The sequence below is a fragment of the Mustela nigripes genome, chromosome 9 (assembly GCF_022355385.1).
Source record: "Mustela nigripes isolate SB6536 chromosome 9, MUSNIG.SB6536, whole genome shotgun sequence".
In the NCBI taxonomy this organism is placed as follows: Eukaryota; Metazoa; Chordata; class Mammalia; order Carnivora; family Mustelidae; genus Mustela; species Mustela nigripes.
Genome location: NC_081565.1, coordinates 21,659,788 through 21,677,110, shown reverse-complemented (window position 1 = coordinate 21,677,110; position 17,323 = coordinate 21,659,788). Strand labels below are relative to the sequence as shown.

Below are 17,323 nucleotides of genomic sequence, written 5' to 3'. Positions count from 1 at the left end.
TGGAGGTGGGGTCTTTGGGAAGTGATTAGGTCATGGGGCTTTCATGATTGAGAACAGTGCCCTTATAAGAGAGACCCCAGAGAGTTCACCCAAGGGGAAGTCCCCTCACCCCTTCTGACACAGGGGAAAGACAGCTATGAAGCAGGAAGCAGGCCCTCACCAGATGTCATATCTGCTAGTGCCTTGATCTTGGACTTCCAGCCTCCAAAACTGAGATATAAATTTCTGTTGTTTATAAACAATGCAGCCTATGGTATTCTGTTAAAAGTAGCCCCAACTGAATGAGATACTTACCCACATTCACTTCATGCTAAAATGTGACTTCACAGGTCAGAGGCCTGTGAGTTTACTCATGGATGTATCCCAATTCCTTCAAATGAAACATGACACATAAAGGGCAGTTGGTAAAGATTTGTTGAAAGAACACATCTCTCCAAGGGTCAGTTTCCACATCTGAAACTGAGATGCCTTGTTGACATATGTCAAATGTCTACTATAGTGCTATAACATAATAGGTGCTCTATAAATTCTGGCTTAGTTACTGCTTTTTTTTCTTAAGATTTTATTTATTTATTTATTTGGCAGACAGAGATCACAAGTAGTTAGAGCAGCAGGCACAGAGAGAGGGGGAAGCAGGCTCCCTGCTGAGCAGAGAGCCCGATGTGGGGCTCGATCTCAGGACCCTGAGATCATGACCTAAGCCGAAGGCAGAGGCTTAACCCACTGAGCCACCCAGGTGCCCCAGTTACTGCTTTTATTAGAATAAATACTGCTAGAGTTATTGACTATCAATACAGTAGAAAAATTCCTTTTAACTATGACAGCTCACTCTGTACAAAACAACAGTTTTGTACACCGTACAAAACAACAGCTATTTGTGATTATTTCAACAAAGCCTGTTACTGAATTTCAGAACAAAGTAAATAATTTCACCAATGATGTAATAATAAGAAAGGAAATGGAAAAGTGAATTTTAAAAAGCTAGCATGTCCCCAGGGGAGTCTGGCAGCCTTAGAGTGGCACCAATGTATCATTAGCTCCAGACCCAAAATGTAATAGCCTGACAGCCTCTGGGCCATCATGATGCTCTATCATTCCTCTCGGCCACTCTCAGTTGGTTTCATTTTCCTTACCTCACAGCAGCTACTCCAAGAGTATTTATCAGTCTCTAAGAGCCTCTGTTACAATCTGTTCCTGCTTCCCTCCCTCTCCAAGGTTGGTCTTTCCATTTCTCTTTGAAAATCAGAAGCCATTAAACCAAATGAGAAAGAAGAGAGGGAAACCGGACAGGAACATGGATCCATGACCGGCAGCCACATACCGCCCCGCCCCTTTCTTCCTGGTTCCATGGAAAGAAGTTTTTCTTCTCCTTTCCAAAGGCTAGCTTTTCCACCCAGACTCCCAATTATATTTCCCTCTGCTTTTTCCTGGGTGTTAGTTCAGCAATGATCTCCCCTCCGACCTCTAGCTACAATCCAGCTCACCATTCCCCTTCCCAAAACGTTCTCAGGACCCTTCTCTTTTCCATTGTCAAGCTTTTTTGCCTTTGCTTCCACCAAAGTTCTCTATGGTCCCTCACTCTCTCTCCTTCCCGCTCACTGCTCAGCCCATGGATGCTGTCTGGTGCCCCCACCACTCTACCAACGCTTTGGAGACCATCATCTGCGATGTCCTGCCAACTGCCATCCCAGGGTCCATGTTTAAGCAGCCTCCAGTTCCAGGCAGCACGTATTTTCATGGGTTCCACTCTGGATCCCTCCCAGGTACCTGACTGTTAAAATTCTAGTTGTTTTTCCCAGTTTGGTCTCTCCACAAATACATACTGAGCATCTATCAGGCACTACTACCCTGAGTGCCAGAAAATAAGAGTAAAAATAATCAGTATCCTGAATTGAATTATGAAATAGTGAAAGGACAGCAGTGGAAAAACTGATGAAATCTGAAGTCTGTAGTTTAGTTAAAATAGTATTGGGCTAAAGTCATTTTCTCAGTTTTAAACATGTACCATGGGGGGAGCCTAGAGGCTCAGTCGGTTGAGAGTCCAACTCTTGTTTGCCTTGAGATTTAGCCCCAGGTTAGGCTCCAGGCTGGGTGTGGAGTCTGCTTAAGATTTTTCTCCAGGTGCTTGGGTGGCTCAGTTGGTTAATCCTTTGCATTTGGTTCTGGTCATGATCCCAGGGTCCAGGGATCGAGTCCCTGGCAAGGCTGGGGAGCCTGCTTCTCCCTCTGCCTCTGTCTCTTGTGAATAAGTAAATACAATCTTAAAAAAAATTTTTTTTTTCTCTCTCTCCCTCTCCCTCTGCCTCTCTCCCAGCTTGTGCATATGTTCCCTCTCTCTCTCTCTCTCTCAAAAACAAACAAACAAAAAAAGTACCATACTTACAACATCAGGGAAAACTGGGCAAAGGATGTACAGGAATTCTCCTTAATATCTTTGCAACTTTTCCATGTATCTAAAACTACTGCAAAATAAAAAGGTTTTATTTATTTAAATTTTTTTTAGATTTTATTTATTTATTTGACAGAGAGAGATCACAAGCAGGCAGAGAGGCAGGCAGAGAGAGAGAGAGGAGGAAGCAGGCTCCCTGCAGAGCAGAGTCCAATGCGGGGCTCGATCCCAGAACCCTGGGGTCAGGACCCGAGCCTAAGGCAGAGGCTTAACCCACTGAGCCACCCAGGTGCCCCAATAAAAAGTTTTAAGGGTAATAAAATAAAGAGGCACCTGGGTGGCTCCATCCCTTAAGCTTCTGCCTTCAGCTCAGGTCATGATTTTGGGACCCTGCCCCGCCCTGCTCTCGGGCTTCCTGCTGAGCAGGGAGCTTCTCTCTCCCCCTTGTCCTCTCCCCTCCTCTCCCTCAATCTCTCTTTCTGGCAAATAAATAAATAAATCCTTTAAGAAAGCAATAAAATATGGCCTCTGCTTTTAGAGAACTTACAGTGACCCACAGTCTTAGGATAAATAAGGGAGGTGGTCAAATAATTTATGAACCACAGAATGTTCTATCAGGATTAAACCCAGAAGTCAACCTGCTCTTCCTTGGCATTCTCTCTCATCATGAGCGGTATGATTTTGCGTGCACCCATGTCCTATGCTGTAAGTATTTCCTGAGAATGGGAAGGAGGTGTATGTGTACCCAAGGGTGAATTTTTACATTCCTAAAAATAATAAATATTGAAGCTTTGGGAGGACTTAAATGGGTTGAAGCCAACTCTAGCTAAATCACTCCACTTTCTAAGAAGCTGAATTTAAATATGTTACCTACATGCTTTCTTTGTTCTTCTCAAGGCAAAAAGTTCAAGGTTTAGAGGGAGTAGCAGCCAAACAGAGGTGGTTTTTCAGCCTTCTTATTGTCTGGCTGCCAAGGTTCCTGGAAGTGGCATTTTTAATGAGCATTTTTTTCTTCTGGAGGAGACTTTGATGTGGTTGAAAATTTATTTTCCTCTTGAATGTAGGCAGGGCACCAATTAACCCACACAGAGCACCCTCGCTGTCCAACCAGCTTGGAGCTTCTTACCCTTCCTGTGCAGTGTATAAAACCCATTATCTCACCTCCTGTAACGCTTCCCTCCTGTGGACTCAAAGCAATTTCCAAAGCAGCTTTCTGCTCCCTTGGTCTTTTAAATATCTCCATTTTGCCTTTTCCCACAAATAAACATATCCTAGCAATGGAGATGGAGAGAGGGGAAAGATGAGCTAGGAAAGCTGCTGCTCCAACCCGCTGGTTGGGTCAGCCCTCGTGTGATCGCCTCAGGAGGCATCTGTGCACAACCTACAGCACGACAGACAAAAAGGTACAAAAATGAAGGAAAAAGATATGGGCCTAAGCACTCGAAGTGCGGTGATGGAAACGGTCACAATTTCATGAATGAGTCCAAAAGAAGGCTGGAATTATTGCCCCAAAATAATTAAATGTAAATGACAGTTAACATTAAAAAATTGTTTTTACATGAAAGGGCACTGCTCTTGGTTAAATGGGAGTTATGTAATCCCGTGAATTGAAGGCGCTCCCAGTCTGGTGCTCAGGAAGGAACTGAGAAAACCATAGATGTATGGTTTTATGTAAGGCTGAAGAAAAGTAATTTAAATGTGAAAGTTGGAGGCATTAGACCAAAGTGTGCAAGGCCTCGAGCTGCCAACATTCTCTCATCCCCTACCGCTCTAGCGTGTTGACTCAGGCTCTCTCTTCCTGTTCCATTTAGGGTCCCAGGACCCACCCCCAACCATGCAAAAAAAAAAAAAAAGAGAGAGAGATTTTCATTAAAAAGTCCGGAGGCACCTGGGTGGCTTAGTTCATTAAGCACCTGACTCTTGATTATGGCCCAGGTCCAGATCTCAGGGTTGTAAGATCAAGCCCAGCATAGGGTTCCATGCACAGCGTGGAGTCTGCTTGAGGTTCTCTGCCCCTTTACATTCACCCTCTCACTCCACCAAATAAACAAACAAACAAACAAACAAACAAATAAATAAATCCATTCCTTCATCACCTGACAACATCCCTCTGCAAGAGAAACCGATAAGTAGTTTCTAACTAAGCAGCCACTTGCCCTTCCAAAACTCCTATTACTAATGGGAAGATGAGAAGAATTACTATTTGGGAAGAGTTAGTAGTCTCTGCCACCGGGGAAGAATGAAGAGTTAATGCTCCCTAAATGCAAATTCCTTACCTTCAGCTCAGAACCCATTTCTGATCTATACCTATATATTTCAAATACACACTGGACATTTCCACTTGAAGTCAATATACATACGGCAAGTACTGCTGGTTGTTCTCCACTATCCGTTCTTCTCTTATTCCTTTAATAACGGAATACAACCAGGGTGCTGGCTGACTCGGTCAGAAGAGCATATGACTCCTGATCTCAGGATCATGAGTTCAAGCCCCACGTTGAGTGTAGAGATTACATACATACATATAGAAACTTCTAAAAAAACATAATAGAACACAATTTTAACTGGCACAGAGCCACCCAAGTTAAGATTTTCCCAAGCCGCCTTCACATCTGGCTACGGTCCTATGATTCAGATTGGTCAATGGATGTGAGCAGAATGGATGTAAGCAGAAATGACAAGTACACCTTCTGAATCATCCCCTTGAAGGGGGGTTATGTATATGACATGTATCTGCAATGGCCAAAGATGGCCCAGCCATCTCAGATCTTGACGTGGAAACCATATGTTGTGAATGACAGAGCAACAAGAGAGGAGACTAGGTCTCCAAAAGTTCTGAGTTCACTGGACATTGACAGGAGAGAAAAATAAACTTTATCTTTTTTTTTTTTTAAGCAGCTGTGTTTTGAGGTCTCTATTGGGACAGCCTAATCTAGAATCCCTATTGCAAGGTTTCTATGTCTCTAGTGTCTCTCCCTGTGTGTGTGGTCACAAAAGTCACTGAGTTTCCCAAACCAGAAGCAGGAAGTAACCCTTGACTTCTTTCTCTTTCTCACATCCAATACAAAGAATATCCATTTATGCCAGATTTAGCTCCTAAATATTATTCAAATCTGTCTTTGCTCTCCATCCCAACTGATAATGCCTATATCCATCATCTCTGGCCTAGACATCTTCACAGCTGTTCTCCATGCCTCTTGCCTTGCCTACTGTCAATCCAGCCTTCTAGGGAACAAGAAGGATCACACCTCCCTCTTCTTGACATCCTTCAATTGCTCTCCATTCTCGGAAACATCAAACCCAAGCTCTTCAGCAACACACCCAAAGCTCTTCATGATGCAACTCCTGTTCACCCAACTGAACTCTCCTTACAGCCCTAACATACCACATGCTTTTATAGCTCTGTGCCTTTGCATATACCATTTCCTCTGCCTAAATTTCTCTGTGCTCCCTTGTCTTCCTGGAAAAAATACTTTATTACTTTAAAACCTAGCTCAGTTACTATATTCTCTCTGAAGTTTTTCCCTGAAATTAGCCAATCTCTCTAATGTGCTGCCCTAATTTTGTACACAATTGTGTTATGTTTATCACATTAAACAATGAACTATGAGAGATTCCAGACCAACATGGTGACATAGGAGGCTCCCCAGTTTCCCTCCTCCCAGAGACACACCCAATGTCCAGCTACACATGAAGCAATTCTCTCTGAAAGAAATCCAGACGCTAACTAAGTGACTCTTCCCATCCAGCAAATGGGAAACAAAAACAAAAACAAAAACACACAAAGCAGGTAGGAAAGGCTGAGACAAAATGTCACCATAAACTGAACTCCTAGCACAGGGCGATTGGGAATTCCTAATTCCCAGCTACACCCTGAGGAATGAAGGGTTTAGACCATACAATTAGTGCTCCAAATTTTAAAGGTCCAGAAACAAGACAAGAATACCGACTCTTGCCACTTTTATTCAATATAGTACTGGAAGTCCCACCCAGAGCAATGAGGCAAGAAAAAGAAAAGGCATCCAGATCAGAAAGGAATAAGTAAAACTACCTCTATTTGCAGATGAGTGATATTATATACAGAAAACCTAAAGACTCCACAAAAAAACTGTTATAACTAATAAAAAGATACAATAAAGTTGCAGGATACAAAATCAATATCCAAAAATCAGGGGGGAAAAAAAGTAGTATGTCTACACACCAACAATGGACTATCAGAATGAGAAATTAAGAAAGCAATGCTTTTTATAATAACATCAAAAGAATAAAATACTTAGGAATAAATTTAACCAAGGAAATAAAAGATCTATACACTGAAAAGTATAAAATATTGATGAAAGAAACTGAAGACACAAATAAATAAAAAGATATTCCATGTTCAAATTAAATTGTTGAAGTGTCCATACTACCCAAAATGATCTACAGATTCAATCCAATCATTATCAATATGCCAATGGCAGGTTTCACAGAGGCAAGAAAACAAACTTCAATTTTATAGAACCCAAAAGACCCCAAACAGCCAAAGTAAGCCTGAAAGAGAACAAAGAACATACTTCTTGATTTCAAACCATACTATAAAGCTATAGTAATTAAAATAGTATGACACTGGCCTAGATGTTTAGATCAATGGAACAGAATGGAGAGCCCAGAAGTAAATCCATGTATATATGGTCAATTAGTTATGTCAAAGGCCCCAAGAATGTACAATTGGGAAAGGAGAGTCTCTTCAATAAATGATATTGGGAAAACAGAATATCCACATGCAAAAATATGAACTTAGACCCTCACTTACACCATACATAATATCAACTCAAAATGGATTAATGATTTGAACATAAAACCTGCAACTATAAATCTAGAAGAAAACATAGGGGGTAAATTCCTTGACACTGGTCTTGGCAATGAATTTTTGAATGTTCACTGCAGCATTAACTATAATAGCCCAGGCATGGAAACAACCTCAGTTGACAGATGGATAAAGAAAATGTGATTTTATATATAAATACATACACACACACACACACACTCAATATAATGGAATATTATTCAGCCTTTAAAAAGAAGGAAATGTTGCCATGTACCACAACATAGAAGAATCTGGAGGGTATTATGCTCAGTAAAATAAACCAGGCAGAGAAAGACAAATACTGTATGGTATTGCCTATAAGTGAATCTGAAAACAACAACAACAAAAAAGTTGAACTTATAGAAACAAAGAGTAGAAATGTGGCTCCCAGAGAGTAGAACAGTGAGGAAAATAAGAATACAAACTTTTAGTTATATGATGAATCAGGTCTGAGGATCTATATATGACATAGGTCTATAATTGATAATGTTGTATTGTACAAATAAAATTTTAAAAGACAGTAGAATGCAGAAAGAAAAGGTAGGTATTGGGACGCCTGGGTGGCTCAGTTGGTTAAGCGGCTGCCTTCAGCTCAGGTCATGATCCCAGCGTCCTGGGATCGAGTCCCACATCGGACTCCTTGCTCCGCAGGGAGCCTGCTTCTCCCTCTGACTCTGCCTTCCACTCTGTCTGCCTGTGCTCGCTCTCTCTCTCTCTGACAAATAAATAAATAAATAATCTTTAAAAAAAAAAAAAAGAAAGAAAAGGTAAGTATTGAGGGGATGGATTGTTTTATTTTTTTTTTTTTTTTTTTTTTTTATTGGGGAGGGTATGTGATTTGGTGAGTGCTGTGAAGTGTGTAAACCTGGTGATTCACAGACCTGTACCCCTGGGGATAAAAATATATGTTTATAAAAAATACAAAATTAAAAAAATAAATAAATAAATAAATAAAAATAAAAGAATAAAAAATAAAAAAAAAAATGAATGTGTTAATTTACTCAATGCTGAATCCTTTCACTATATATAACTATATTGAATCATCACATTGTATACTTTAAATATATTACAATTTTATTTGTCCATTATTCCTCAATAAAGCTGAAAAAAGGAATCTAGAAAAAAAATGGATAGATTCACGGACAATAGATCTATACAATAAATGAAATTAACAAATTTAAAATTAGAATACAGACTGAAAATTCCATCAGACCTGGCAATAGCAATACCTCAGCAGCTTACTCTGAAACTCTAAAAACAACTTTAAGCACCATCTAAAAGACATTTCCAACCATTATGTTAAAAGAGAGCTCGGGAAACGTAGATCAGGGACGTAACTATGATGATTTTTTAACTTTCTGGACTACTACTTCAGTTTTACCCTGTTTGTCTTCTCACAATAGTAGAACTCAAAGTCACAAAGACAAACCTGCCTCCTTTCAGCACACAAAAAAGAAAAAAAGGACCTGAAAATACTGAAGTTTATGCCAAAAAAAAATCTGAGAGTTCGACAAGCCCAACAGAGACACCCAGAAACAGAGGCTGAGTGCCCGGGGACCAGAGAGGGAGATTAAATATTCCTGGGAGGCTCACCTTGAACTTAACCAAGATGACCAGAACTTTCAGATGTAAGTCTTAAAAACATCAATGTCCACCCGTTCTTTTCACAAATTCAGAACTCAAAGTAAAAAGTTTCCTAAGTTTATACAACTATTCAGTGGCAGAACTAGAACTAGATTGTATAAGAAACAATAAATGCATCCAGTGAAAACCACCCTGTCAATTACCAAACAAATTCAGGAAAAAAAAAAGTGTTAATATTTTACCTAATTAAATAGTCTATTCAAAACTCACCATATGCGGGGCGCCTGGGTTAAAGCCTCTGCCTTCAGCTCAGGTCATGATCCCAGGGTCCTGGGATCGAGCCCCGCATCGGGCTCTCTGCTCAGCAGGGAACCTGCTTCCTTCTCTCTCTGCCTGCCTCTCTGCCTAGTTGTGATTTCTCTCTCTGTCAAATAAATAAAATATTAAAAAAAAAAACAAAAAACTCACCATATGCTGCACAAATTCCTCCCAAAAGTTTATGTGAGGGATGAATGAGTGTAAATGGTATTTAGAGTGTGCTCATTCTAAACTGAGGTGGGTTTGGGCATGACTAGATGTTTGGTGGAGTGGCCCATCCAGGGCTCTCTACTGTTAAAAAGTAAGAAGCTTCTTTGTTAAAAACCCGTCCTGAGAAAAAGGAACAAAGGAGCATCCATGCTTAGGTCAAGCACCCAGCGTTGGGACCAGAAGTCAGTGTCGTCTCCCGTATGGTTTTGTGTCTGCTACTCAGATTTGTCCCAGCACCATCCCTTTCCCCTCAGGATCTGTCCTGGGGTGCTGTGGACAGTGAATGATAAATATAAAAGGGCTGAGTCCAGAGATCTCAAGCGTGGTCCAAAAGAATGGGAGAGTGGGCAAATGGTATTTTTTGTAAACAGCAAGCAGACTTTAGGAGTGGGGAGAATGGGGACTCAGGAGAGGCCATCAGCCACGAGATCTGAGGCTGTAATGTCAAGAGGAATAAGTCAGACCTCCAACTAGAACAGAGAAGGGACATTTTCAAATCCTACCACTCGCTATCATAGTATGCATTCTTCCTCTTCTTCTTTTTTTTTTTTTTTACATTTTTCTTTCCTCCCTAAAAGTTTATCATTAGCGATTTTTCAAGTACCTCTTGGTCTTAATGATTTTTCACTGGCTTCATATCTGTTGAATATTTGTTCGCCATAAAGTGTGTTAAACTATCCCTAGGATTTAAACACTTAAGCTGTTTCCAATATTGTAAGGAAAATGTTCAGCCTTTTCCTGACTCAAAGCATTCTAGATTCTCAGAAGGGGTAAGTTAGTGAATCAAAGTGATGAAATTATTTTGAGTCCTGATAGATAATGTTTCAGTGTGACTTTTTTAATTCCTGCAAAATGTATTATCATTAAAAACAAAAACAAGACAAATTATCATTTTACATCATTCCCTTGTCAAATCCGGGATGTTGTCATTTAAAAGCATTCAAGTTTTAGTTGACAATTTCCCTTCTTTTCTATGCTAGTTCATTAATGAGAAGTGGTATCTACTGGCTCCTTTCCTTTCCTCCAACAGAGATTTTTTTTTTGCCACAATTGTTTAACTTGATTTTCTTTCTAAATTATTTTTTCATTTCCTTTGTCCATTAAAATTCTATTTCGCTGCCCTCTCTGGTAATTTTTCATAGATTTTTAGATGACTCTGAATCCAATACTTAGACCTCATGCCCAAGTAGAAAAAGAATCACAGATGCAGGTTATAAATTCATGTAAAATATATCTATATAAACAGCACATAAGGAGGTTTTTGTTACTGATAAAATAAACTGCCAAGGCTTACTAATATGATGCATGCAATTTCTGAAAAGGATGGCAAAATATATAAGAATGTGTTTTAAAATTGTGTAAGAACGTGAAAGTATATACATAAAAGTACAATTCATGAACAAAAACCATGCATATTAATAGTTACCATTAAGTGAGCAACTATTAGGTGTCCAGAATTTTAAAGACTTAAAACAAAGTAGATTTTTTGCATAAGGAAACTGAAGCTCAAGGATACACTAAAAAACAATTCAAATCTTGGTTGACATGATTTCAAGCCGTGGTCTTTCCATATGATGCTTTTCTTCACAACTGGATTGCCAGATAAGTCATAACAAGTTAAAAGGTCATAAAGCTCCTATTTCCTCTTTAGTCTAACAGTCATAATTTGTGTTCCCTGATGTATACGTTTATGGCTTTTTAAAAAATTGAATGTTAGTTTGGGAATACATGCAATTAGATAAGATTCTTATTATTAGACAAACATAGTACAAATACTAAGACCTGGAATTGTAAATATTGTTTATACCTACCAAAGCAAGTCTCAGATATTTTTACTTCATCCAAAACAAGTAGAAATTCCTTTTTCAAATAAAGAACACTGACGAGAAACTGTTAGGATGAGCTGCTTCTGAACCAAGGAAAGAAAAGATCTGCTGGAAGTCTCCTAGGAGTCACCACTTGTTGCATAATATATTGCACAATAAATTCTAGATCAAATGTAATAATAAAAACATAAGCATTCTCTACAATTGGAAGCTGATTTCCTGACTTTCCAGTTTTAAGGACGATCCCATAGAATTAGTATTGTATAATGGATATTTTCCTGCTTTAACAGCTCAGGACAGAAAACAAAGTCACATTTTTAAAATATTTTCTCTCTCTCCACACAACACCATCACATCCAAGATAAGCCTGCCAACACCAGGAACGGACTCCTCAATTCAAGGCCTCATTCCTAGTTATAAGTCCCTAACTCTTTTCTGTACCACCACTGGGCCTGACATTACCACATGATGTTGAAGTCCAGAAACTTCTATCAGTTAGGCATGACCCAGCATGTTTCCTGCCAGGTTTATGGTAAAATGGCACATACCTTCACCAAAAATCTTTCAACCCATCAGCTCTATGGTAACTGTCCCCGCCAGGGATAGCCCCCTCAGTTCAGACTTTTCTACCAATGGGAATGGGACATATCTGAAGTTTATTCAACCAGCTTATAGAGGACAAAAGACTGAAACATAAGCAACCCATGTAGGGAGACTGAGAATCTGGATATCATGAACCAAATAAATAACCACTTGTTCAATCATTGCTTTCATTAAAATAAAACCCCAGGAGCAAAAAATGAAAGAAAAAAAAAGAAAGGCTGTAAACACAGCCCACATAATATTCTGTCTGGGTTCATGTCTTCCTCAAGACACAGTCAGGACCAGGATGACTGATCCAAGATCTCAGATCTCAGCATCTGCTCTCTAAGAGTTATTAAATTCTCTCTTCCTCTCCCTTCTTCTCTGCTCCCTCTCTCCCAACCCCCCTTTTCTGTTCTGTCTGCCCCCCAAACCCGTATTTCCTGAAAGCAAAATTCTTTGTATCTTCTCATTCCCAAGATCTGTCCTCCTTTTCTTTCTTTTTTTTTTTTTAAAGATTTTATTTATTTATTGACAGACAGAGATCACAGGCAGAGAGGCAGAGGAGGAAGCAGGCTCTCCGCTGAGCAGAGAGCCCGACGTGGGGCTCGATCCCAGGACGCTGGGATCATGACCTGAGCTGAAGGCGGAGGCTTTAACCCACTGAGCCACCCAGGCGCCCCTGTCCTCCTGTTCTATATCCAGTTTGGTTTGGGTTTGGGGGTTTTGTTTTGTTTTGTTTTTCCAGGAAAAATCCAACCATGTTAGAACTGAAAGAGTCTCTTTCAGAGTCTGTTTTGTTTCCAATTAAGTTAATTGTGTTGAGTTGAAAATCGAGCAATGAGCAGATCAATTCATATTATACCTAAGTCCGTCCTGAAAATAGGTTCAAGAGTTTGGGATGTGATGGACAAAATATGCTTTGGGACATGAGAACTTCAAAATCTTACAAGAAGATGGTCTAATCCATGAATGTATATTAAACTTTGACCATAGCCATTTACTTAGAGTTAAGAACCTGAAAGAGCTTATTAAATCACCTATTAAACACAGCAACTGTCCAAGGAACTGTCTCTCACATTAAACACTGCTCTCTCCATAACAAGGAAAAAGCATTAATACCTCTAAAGAAGGGCCTCAGAATATATGTAAATTCTAGAAACTTCAGAAAATGATTATCAAGGGACTTGATTTTTTTATTCTCTAAGTAAATAATGCACAACAGTTAGAAACGTTTGGTGACCTATTAATGAAAGTCAGTCTGCATAAATTTAATTGGGTACTGGAAACTGTTGCTTGGGTTGCCAACAAAAACAGATGGAGAGTATCATTTCAAAGAAAGAGGTAATGAAACTTCCCTTGAAGAAATTGCTTAAGAAAAAATGGTAACACTTGACAATAGAATTAGTTTTAAGAACACACACCATGTGACATTTAAATGGAAAAAGAAAAGAAAAGAAATAAGAGTAAATCAGCTAACTTCATTCCTAACACGTATCCGTCTGATGTCCAGAAAGGGGCAGCTCCTTCCCCAGCAACTACCTCATCGTCGGACCTCTCTAGATATTGCCAGGTAAAAGGGAGAGAATGTTCTGACCATCTGCTTCATCGGGGTTTTATTCACACAAGTGGTAGAGAACCCAAGTCTAAAAGATAAGGAACACATGTAGACAGATGATGAAAATCTGGACATCGTGAACCAAATAACTTACCAATTGCTTAATCCCTGGCTTCATCAAAATAAAACTCCAGTGGAAAGAAGATTCTCATGACTCATGGGGAAGGGAAATTTTCTCATTCCAGTAAATGAATTTCTGACACATATCCACAGCTGTTATATAGCCATAATTAAGACTGGGAATTAGACAATTCAATTTGTGGGGATAATCTATCATTAATCATTCAAAATAAATAGATACTCCAAACAACACATATTTTTGTGTAGCATTTTAGACTAGGTAGAATACCAAATGCTAAGGACTCCTTCAAGTCCCTAGCCAATGTGTTGTGACAACTCATCACTCTTTCCTACCTCCTGTTTCATGTTGTTTTCCCTTGCTGTCCACGATCGGCAATCTGCCTCTGTTTTTCCATCACATGCTTGATCTACTGGCAGCACGTCCAGCACTTCAGCCACTTGATCAATTTGTGGTTGATTCGTTACTAATCGGTTGGAAACTCATTCTAACTCTAACATGGAGAATACTATCTCTAACCTGATTTTGTTTCTACCTGTCGTTATGGCACTGAGTGAGTCATGACACTTCCTGGGTTTTAATTTCCCCATTGTTAAAGGGAAGGGCAGGATTAGATAACTTCAAGACCCCCCTCCAACTGTCACACTCTCATTCTAGAACTCACAGTAACGTCAGACTGGTTTCTAATTCTTAAAGTACTTTCAGTAAACGCATCGCTGAGTCTGATCTTCCTAGAGCCCTTTGAGGTAGGTACGGTGAGCGTTACTAGTCCCATTTTAGAATGAGGAAGATGGGGCTCAGCATTAAAAAAAGTTTATTGAGGGCGCACCTGGGTGGCTCAATCAGTTAAACATTGAACTCTTGATTTCAGCTCAGGTCATAATCTCAGGGTTGTGGGATCCAGCCCTGTGTTGGGCTCTGCACTGGGCATGGAGCCTGTTTGGGATTCTTTCTCTCCCTCTGCCTATCCCCCTACCCCCACTCTCACACACTCTCTCTCTAAAGAATTGCTTTTTTAATTTAAAAAAAAAAAAACATTTAAAATGTTTACTGAAGCCACACCACTTCCTGGTGGCTGAAATCTTTTGAGTCCTAATTTAGTGCTTGTTCCATTCCACTGTGCTATTCCATGATATACTAAGATGAACAGAGGCTCCCAGTGGGCATACCTAGGGGACAAGGATGATCAGGATGGGGTATTCATTTGACTCACTGCCGTTCTGGTGGCCTTTTTCTTGACGGGTACCTGAATGAGATAGGCTGGTAGACTTCTCTGAAGAGCTTCAGACAAAGGGTGAGGAAGAGAAAGAAGAAAGGGAGAAATTTAGGAGCCACCAAATACAGTGAAACTTTAGGGAAAAAATATGCTTGAGAAGGACTTTTAAGAAGTCTTTTTCTCAGGTATGCATTGAAACACCATCTTCCTTACCCATAATAAAACAAGAGGAAAAATCAATATTGTCTGTCAAAACATGGTTTTTGAGTTAGTCCTGTATTTTCTTTTGATTTTTCAGATGTGTGAATTTCCCAGATGGGTCCCAACATATGAGTTATAATAAAATGAAGAACAGTTTTATATATCCTCAGTCCCATTTGCGTAAAATTAGACAAGGCAAAAAGTTCCCCCCATATATTTCTTTCTCTCTTTCTCTCTTTCTGTCTCTCTTTCCCTCTCCCTCACACCCCCACACAAAGAAGGTATTGTTAGTCATTACTTTGACCTGACAATATGTAATCCTCTACTTACTTTTTTACTGAGGGAACATCAAACTATGAGCCCATTAACTGTCTGGTACACCTGGGATTAGTTGTGTGCCATAGAAGATTACAGACAAAACAGGAGGATGTGAAACTGCCCTTCCAATGGACTCCAACTGAATGCTGAACCTTCAGGGGGTATTATTCAAATGTTGAGATTCATCTGGAGTTTAGGGAATCACAGTGTACTGAAAAAATAAATCAGCATAAAGCCAAAGGAAAGATTTGAGTTGCCTGATCTAAATTAAGACTCTTTCCACCCTAAAACCTCTCCAAAAAGGCAGTATTTCCCAGGCTGAGGGATCTGAAACTGGAGGCTGCAAATTGCATGCAAGGAATCTACAAATCGATATGGCACATGCATCTTTTCAACTTGGAGATACCTAAAATATGAGTAAGGTGGGGCAAAATGACATTGCAAACTTCAAAGTTTATTAACTACTGACATAATAAGAAACACAATGAATGGGGCTCCTGGGTGGCTCAGTGGGTTAAAGCCTCTGCCTTTGGCTCAGGTCATGATCTCAGAGTCCTGGAATCGAGCCCCGCATCAGGCTCTCTGCTAGGTGGGGAGCCTGCTTCCCCCTTTCTCTCTGCCTGCCTCTCTGCCTACTTGTGATCTCTCTCTGTGTCAAATAAATAAATAAATCTTAAAAAACAGAAAAGGAAAGAAACACAGTGAAGTCCAACTTAACTTCAGATCAACGTAAAGAAACTTTTTTGTACTTTACAGTTTTAATCTATCTTCCAAACCTACTCTTAAAATTGGCCGTGCACAAAGTACAACAGTAGTATCCAGCTAATTTGTTCAGCAGATGAATGTCTTTTACTCCTTCACCTTGGGAAACCATTTTTATAAAGCACATCCAAAGGAGTAATTTCCATAAGATAATAGGAGTAGAGCAGAATATCCCAAATTTCTTATTAGACATAGCAGAATGTTACTTAGAAAGCATTCAAATTTAGAACAATGTAGTTACAGTGAAACTCGGCAGACGAATCTCTTTGGATCCACACAGGAAGCAGAAACTTAACATTTTCCGAGTTCCTTCTACATGACAATCCTTCAGTACACACTTATCACTCCAATCTTAAGAGCTGAGTATTATTGTTCTCATGTTAAGAAGACCTAAGTGAAGTAAAGCTTAAATAAAATGTTTAAGGTGACTCAGCTCTCAAGTGACAGAGTGTTTCTTACACTTAGGTTTCTCCGATTATTGGTCTCCTGTGCTTTTTCACTATATGACAACACCACCACACCCTCATGTGACCTCTTCACTCTACTATAGCAATTCCTTAGCAAAGTGAGTTGTGTATACTGCAAAGTACAAGAATTTACACAATTTATCCCTTGTTTGGCTCATATTCCTTTGCATTTGGAAAAGCTCTCTAAGTGTACAGAGGAAGATGGGGACTTACACTCCAGCTGCATAATGCATTAGGATTTCAAATGACGTTGAGCTATTAGAAAAGCGGCCTTCATATATTATAGAATTGAGAAAGATTGAGGGAACCCAAATAAATGGCATGCCTCTTTTCCTGCCGGAATTCTGAAGCTACTGAAAGAGGCAAAAAAGTAAACAGATGAGACCCCAATTATCTCCTTTATTTCTGGTAAAGGCTAGAGGGAAGGACATGGCTCTTGGGCTGTCAAGTGGACTTTCTAATATATGTACCCCCAGAATCAAGCAGACGTGTCTCCCCATCACAGACCAATTGGACAACGTCAGCCCTTTCCACGATGGGGCCTGTACCTGTAGAGTGTACCACAGGGGAGCCGATCAGTACGTACGTGGGCTTCCTTCAGATAGTTTGCTCCTAAGAAAAGGAAGGAAAGAAGGGGCTGAATTATGCATGCCCTATTCCTTTCTCAGAATTTTAAATCGGGTAATTTACTCCACTCATGACTGTGAAAGAAGGGTCTAAGGAAAGAATCTTAGAGGAACCTGTAGGAAAAAAATCTTACGAAAATCAGGAATAGGGAGGGTATAGCACTTCCCTAAGCAGTTTCAGTGCCTAAATGCTATTTGCTTATAGGGAGGTTGAGCAGCAGAGATGTTGTAGGGGAGAACACGATGGATAAGCACGTCCCTTACCCAGGACTAGAGTCAAG

At 39.9% G+C, this 17,323-nt stretch overlaps 1 protein-coding gene across 1 annotated transcript in view; it reads right to left on the bottom strand.

Moving 5' to 3' along the window:
- The window catches only part of LPAR1 (lysophosphatidic acid receptor 1), a 348,212-nt gene that overhangs the window by 288,577 nt on the left and 42,312 nt on the right, over window positions 1–17,323 (bottom strand). The gene's annotated exons all lie outside the window — the stretch shown is intronic.